Consider the following 6,813-nt stretch of genomic DNA (forward strand, 5'->3'; position numbering starts at 1 on the left):
CCTGAAATGCTGATGTGGAGTAAAGCGAAGAACCGCTGCCCTGTGTGTTTATCAATTAGTCAACTCCCCATCACTTGGGAGGGACCAGGTCGCGACAAACCCAGGCGACAGGAAGCAACAGCCAATAGACTGCAACACCTTCCCGTCTCCCCTGTCTCTGTCATGAATGTCCAGATATGTGGGAACTGTCGAATGGGCTACCTGCCTCGGCTGGTATTAGTGAGTCAGTGGGGATGGCGGGAGGAAGAACCAAGAAGATGCACCTGTCTATGGGACGGAGAGGAATTGAGCAGCTGTTCAGTCTGCAGTGAGCAGATCAAAGGAGGAGAGGTGACTCTGTCAGGGGAAGCTGACGGCTGGCAAGTGAGGAGGTTTTACAGCTCGCTGCGGTACTTCCAGACGTACGGAGTGGTTCAGTGTACTTATGGAAGCCCCATACCATCAGCTCAATGGTATTCAGGGCCTTCTGCTCCTCCCAACTCCCCAGAGGACTCCCCCGGGAGAGAACAGTGGATCTGGCGGCAGGATGAGGGACCACACGATTATCTGTGGGACTCTGTCCACTCTGCCTGGCCCTATGATCCCGCACGAACACAGCTGCAGTTCCCACCAGTAAGTACCACGCACTCCCCTATGGTCTTCCGGGTATATCGGCCTCACACAAACCGCCCCATGGCTGAGGAATTAAGTCTGCTCCCAGATGAAACCAAAGTGCAGGCTGTTAATGGGGGCTGGACGGGCCCCTGGGAATTGACCACCTGGGCTCACCTAATATTGGAAGTTATCAACGACTGCACCGTCGCGGTGACAGACCTGCCGGACGTACCAAGGGAAAGGGGATTAAGTACATCAGATCTCTACTATTACACCACAGAGATAGATGGGTGGGGCAGCAATGCAGCGAGACCCAAAGAAAAGTCGGCTCTGTACACTGTAACAGCGGAGCTCAATTTTCGTGATGGAATATTCCAAGTTCCTGGAGGCGTGGCCCACAGAGTGAGAACGCCCACTGATCCTAGCACCACCCGTAAAGTTCAACTGTCAGTGCAGATGCTCACTATTCCTTATAAAGGAGTATATTCAGTAGGGGCAACAATAGAGGTGGTGCATGAAGAAAAGGTTTACGCGACCATAGATCTGGAACCTCCCAAGAAGAAATTCAAGACCAGCGCTTGGCAGACACTCACATCAGCATGGAGGAAGAAAAGTCAGAATTAAAGGATACCCTGGAAAAAGGGGACCGAGGTACCAAGTCTAACAGTCAGAAGAAAAATAAAAAACGAAGTGGGAAAAAATATTTTGTGAGCAAATTATTTAAAGTAGGCCCAGAAATCTGGTCTGGGTTCTCTGAGAAAGGACCTTTCCTGAAACTCCCAAACGGTTCCATCCTACTAGACATGCCGCGTGAAGATTTCACTGTCTCCTATCCGCTCACAGAAGCTTACTATCTTAAGCATCTCACCTACCTCCGACCCCCTGATCTCCAAGAGGTAAAAGAAGTCGGAGAGAGCGAGGAGGCATCGCCACGTCCATGGCAGAAACCATATTATTTTGTCCCCTCGGTAATCCCGATTTGGCAGGGTAAAATATCAGCCGACGCACGTAGCTATGATGGAATTACACCAGACTGTTCACAGCACCTTCCATGGATCTTTAATACAGTCTATCTGATGATTGGGGGGAAGGAAGTGCGGGTTCGGTGGGGTCCCCATTATTTGGAACCGTTACAGGGACAGTATTGTGAACTCTCAATAAATAGCATGATCATTTGGACCACATCTCGAGGCATGGCGAAAATGATAATAAAGATGGAAGCAAACCCAGACTATTATGTCTTCAATAACACCAGGCTCCCACTGAGATTGGAAGTGGACAGAGTTTATCCAAATCCGCCACACCAGAGGATCTTCACTCCGACGTCTTGGGGATATCGTACGAGATTGACGTTGCATGGGCAATCATTGTGTGCCTATGTTTCAGTAACAACAGCAATAGGGTACGGACACATGGCCTGGAGGGATGACAAGCTACGGAGTGGCACCGCACAGGGCCCATTTCCTCAGCCTGACTTCTGGAGGGTGATCCTCTGGAAGTGGGTGTGGAGGGGGTTGGAACCTAACTTGCCCTACCCATCTCCTGTGTATAACTCCCTACTGCAAGGGAGAGCTACCAGACGAGCAGCTACAAGAGCTCCTGCTCGACAGCGCATCAGAGCTTTGAAACAGATCTGCACCAAGCCCGATACCCCAGACCCCAGGGAGATACTGGTCCTATCTTCATAAAGACCAGGATGGAAGAAACCCGGTTAAGACGCATGTATACCAGAGCCACTTTGCTAGAAGATACCTCCGATTCGGAAGACAACGCTGACTTTGACAACGATGATAACTCGGAAACCCCTGACGAACCCCTGCTACGGAAAAGGACCACGAGAACGGAAACCCCACTGTACATAAAAACTTTGCTTACGCTACTAGCCTTACTGTTTGCTGCGTCAATCCTTATCGCAATCCTATATTTCATCGGAGTTGGGCCCTGGCATCTTACGCATTCAAGGGTCACCTATGGACGCTCCAGATACGCAACCTTCAATTGCTGGAACACAAGTACCATCTCTATCTTTGTGCCATGGAACAACGGGTCATCAATTCAGAACCAAACCCAGAAGTTTGCCAAAGACAATGGGAAAAAGTATGTGGAAAGCCGAGCCCATGAATTGAATGATTCCACCATCGATGACCTTCTGAACCGTACATGGGAGATTTACAACCATGAGTTTCTCAGTGATGGAGTAATTTGCTGGATAAGAATTTTGCATCAGAAAGAACGTCGGACCGTCAGATGTAACTGGATCCACCCTGACCGAGGCATGCCCGAATGGCACTGTAACATGGCCTGTCGACCCCTGATGCTGTTGCCACTTCAGGGATACTGGGACGATGAGGTAATCTACTCAGCCCCACATAGATCCTCAGGCTGTAAGACATGGCTCCCGAAAGGAGAGTTTTGGGGAGACTATCATTTAAATTGTGAAGAAGAAGTAGTTGACACCTCGACGCTGTTCAAAAAGAGGAATACCAGCACCGGCGTTCGGACACGACCCACAGAGCGGCCCGGGCCGTTGGTCTGGGAAAACATCACGGCGTTCTTGATAAATCTGGGCCCCACAAGGTTCGTACACCAGCTCGACCAGCAAGAATGCTATAGAACCAAGTTCAGCCTTTTAAGTTCATGCCTCTGGAACAAATACTTCAGATGCTTAGACCAAAATCACATAGCTTTGGCCCTGAAGGAGTATTGGTCACTTTCATGGGTTCGTGCGAGTGCAGTGCGTACTGAAATTGAGACCTGGCTGAATGACTCATTCCCCTGGACCAGCATAGCTAAAGACCAAGTCTACTTTAGGGGAGATTTCCCGGAGGGGGCTGTTCGCTCTCCTGCTGGGTTGAAGGGACCATACGTTGCCGATATGCGTACGCAGCCACTACCAACTCCTGATGACCTGCTACAAGCTCCCAAAGACCAATTTGCAAAAATTGACAAGTGTGTGGCCAAAAGGATTTTTGACAGTCTTAACGACACCGATTGGGTGAAGACTATGTCCTCCCCGAGATGTGACCTCTGGCAAACCAGTAACACCTTTTACTCCACCTGGAAATATCACTGTCCCGATCCCGAAACCTTCCCTACGGCGAAGATGGTCCTCCGAGCTTGGTATGAGGACTACTATCGAGCTTGGGACTGGGAATGGTGGGGGCTCCAACAGGAAGAGCTACAAGCCTGGGTTATACCATGCCTCAACGAGTCCAACAACTACTGGATTAAATACCAGTACATAGCCACTGTTTATTCTAAAGACCGCATGATCTGGCCAGGGATTTTTTGGAGGCCTGACAACTATGTCATCCCGAGACCTTGGCGCATGGTGTGCACTCGTAACAATACCGAATGCATCATTGGGCTAGCCCGGAAGCCCTGTCAAACTCTCCGTGGTTGGGAAGACCACTGCACAGAACACTATGCGGATGAGTACAATACGCATGCTTCCGAGGTGGTCTGGAGGAAGGTTCAAGGAAACTGGCGGAGGGCGCTTGTGAGCGGTAAAACCTGCACTGATGCAATTCTGGGGTATCACCTCCAAAAGCGCAAAAGTATCCTAGACCTCCCCGTTCCTTTCATCCCCGATACCCTCATAGCTCTCGCAGAGGGCCATGCGTTCCGGAAGAGTCTGTGTGATGGAGAAGTGGACCCTGGATTTGACTGGGTGGGACCTAACCTTCTCTATTCCAACCTCACCTGCAATGTCTCTAAAGAAGTGTGGCAGAAATGTGGGAAAGGGAAACATCAACATGACTGTCGCTGGTATGAGACATTGGGATCTACCCTGGTAACCTCCATCTCAGACGTAGTGGAAGAGGTCACTAATGTAGTCGGTGGAGGCCTCACAATTATCGAGCATTGGTTGCTTAATGCTCTGAGCATGCTGTGGCCATATTTGTTGGGCATCCTGGGCGTAGTTATTGCCATGGTTCTAGGCAAGGTTGTTTTGGAGGTGTGGCTAAAGGCGCTTTGTCGTTGCAAGGGGAGGGATCACAAGCCCCTCCCCCCGCAGGAGGAGCCTGACTCTGCATAAAGGTGAGCTACTGTGTGCCGACGAGCCAGTCATCGTTCGTCAGAGCTGCTGTCAAGACAGGATCCAAACCAAGCATCAACCACGGGGACATCATGTCATCCAACTCTACGACCAACTCCTCTTCTGCCAATCCGACCTTTGAGCCAATTCAAGTGAGTACCTTTGAGCAGGTCGGGTTCATCCTAGCCTGGGTAGTCTACTGCCACACCGGGTCCTGGACTACCGGGCAACCCTTAAGGGTAGTTGTCGCACTCCAGGGGTATGCAAAGCTCCTTCTACGACCCCTCCTTCTGCGAAGATGGGACCATGCTCCCTCCCTTTTTGCCTGTTATCTGATGGGACGGACCCGAATCAACTGGCGCAGAGGAGCTGTGGCCTGTCTTTGGCTTACCATCGACACGACGGCCCTAATAATGGAGCTGGTCTGTGGAGGAACCCACGCCAACCGTGCTGCACCACTGAAAATTCTCACCGCCATCGTTGAGGGTCTTCTGGCGACATCTATTCTCATCTACCTGGCTTACCAGGCCTTCTCCATCAGAGGTCAAGGCAAACGTCGTTGGCTCCGGAGATGGGCGATCTTAGCCCTCTGGGTGACAGGGTGGGGGGTTTTAGTGACCCTCTATTGGATGAAGAAGATGTCCACACTGCCCATCATAGTGTGGCTAATGACCCATGCGGCAATATTTCATGATTCATCGTATGTGCAGAATCAGGAATCGCAAGTATCCGACAATGTTCCCCCTGTGATAAATTCCCCATGGCTCGCGGCTCAGAGAGGCACACGAGTTTGAACCAGCTCTCTTTTTATGCTCTTGCTATCGCTTTTCACCCCTTTTCCCCATTGTGAGTAAGATTAATCGATAACTACTAATCATAAAGTTACCTAGGTTGCTGTTTCTCTCCAGGCACCGATCTGCTGCGTGGGATGTGGAACAACCGCAGAATCCTCTGGGTTCATATGGGTTGCATCGTCTACCCGTTGGTGTCACGACTGTGTACACCTTGAATATGTAACGGCTATCCTCTGCCTTCATGGACGTGAGGACCTGCCTTACATTGCGGCTTCTACGTCTAGATCCCTGGAGCGGGACCACAAAGTCGTGTGGACCTCTGCGTTGGGCCAGGCTGATGATGCACTTCAGACTTCGCCTTTGGAGAATGGCCGGGTGCTACCCATTGTTCAGAAGCTTTGGGAGAATCAGATTACCCGCCAGTGCCTTCTCACTCTGCACCTTATGGATGGCAGAGTAGTAGCAGTTGGCGACCCCATTCCACCAGTATGCCCGGCATCTCCGGACGTGTTCGTTGACATCGGATGTCAGGCCAGCATTGCAACTCACGATCAGGGTACCCAAGCTGGGCCTCTCAGTTCATCTCACCAAACATGCCAGACTGAAGATGCCCCTCCCCCTTCACGCGTGGATCAGAGCAGTCAAACAAGCTCTGACATCACCTGCATTTGTCAGATGCAGTCCCCTTCGTTTGCTCGGGATTTCCAAGATCTGCTCGAGGAGTTGGAGGCGTGCTGCACTTTTCCAGCATCCGTACAGCTGGATGTGGAGATGGATGGATCTGCGTCACCTCCACCGCCGCAGCTGCAGCTTTGCGACCTCCCTGAGCCGTGCAGCTCCACGATGGGAGATGTGCTGGATGCAGATGCTTGGATTTCCCCACCATCGAATCTGACGGACTATGAGGTCGTGGATGCATGGACACCGTCGTCTTCTCCTGTCACTTGCTACGAGAGGGACATTCTGACTATCCATTGTGATGAAGTATTGGAGTTATATAACTGAACTTTGCATTTTCTGCGGTGCACCGTTCGATCTCACGGAGGGGGTGTCGAGAAAAGTGGCCTGGGAGTGTGAGATCTCTCTAGGTACACGCAGAAAACGGAGTACGGGCCTGGGAGACAACAGTGACTTTGTATGATGATTTAATGACAATTAATGAAATGGAATATTGCATATGTCTGTAACGATTGAAATGATTATAAAGTACATATGTTTGTAATGGTGAAATGATTGGTGTTATTGTAATCACAATGTCTGTAACGTATATTTGAAATATATACTCTATATTCATGATCTGTAGTAACAACTTAATTGTTATAGATTTTCAATGATTTCAGATAATGGTAAAACAAATCGATTATGTTTTAAGTTAATTGTGTTTCA

General features: G+C 50.2%; 1 protein-coding gene across 4 annotated transcripts in view; it reads right to left on the minus strand.

Annotated features, from left to right (window-relative positions):
* Window positions 1-6,813, minus strand: part of LOC103129600 (disks large homolog 4-like) — a 45,221-nt gene that overhangs the window by 23,195 nt on the left and 15,213 nt on the right. The gene's annotated exons all lie outside the window — the stretch shown is intronic.

Source organism: Poecilia formosa, unplaced genomic scaffold, assembly GCF_000485575.1.
Source record: "Poecilia formosa unplaced genomic scaffold, Poecilia_formosa-5.1.2 Scaffold560, whole genome shotgun sequence".
In the NCBI taxonomy this organism is placed as follows: Eukaryota; Metazoa; Chordata; class Actinopteri; order Cyprinodontiformes; family Poeciliidae; genus Poecilia; species Poecilia formosa.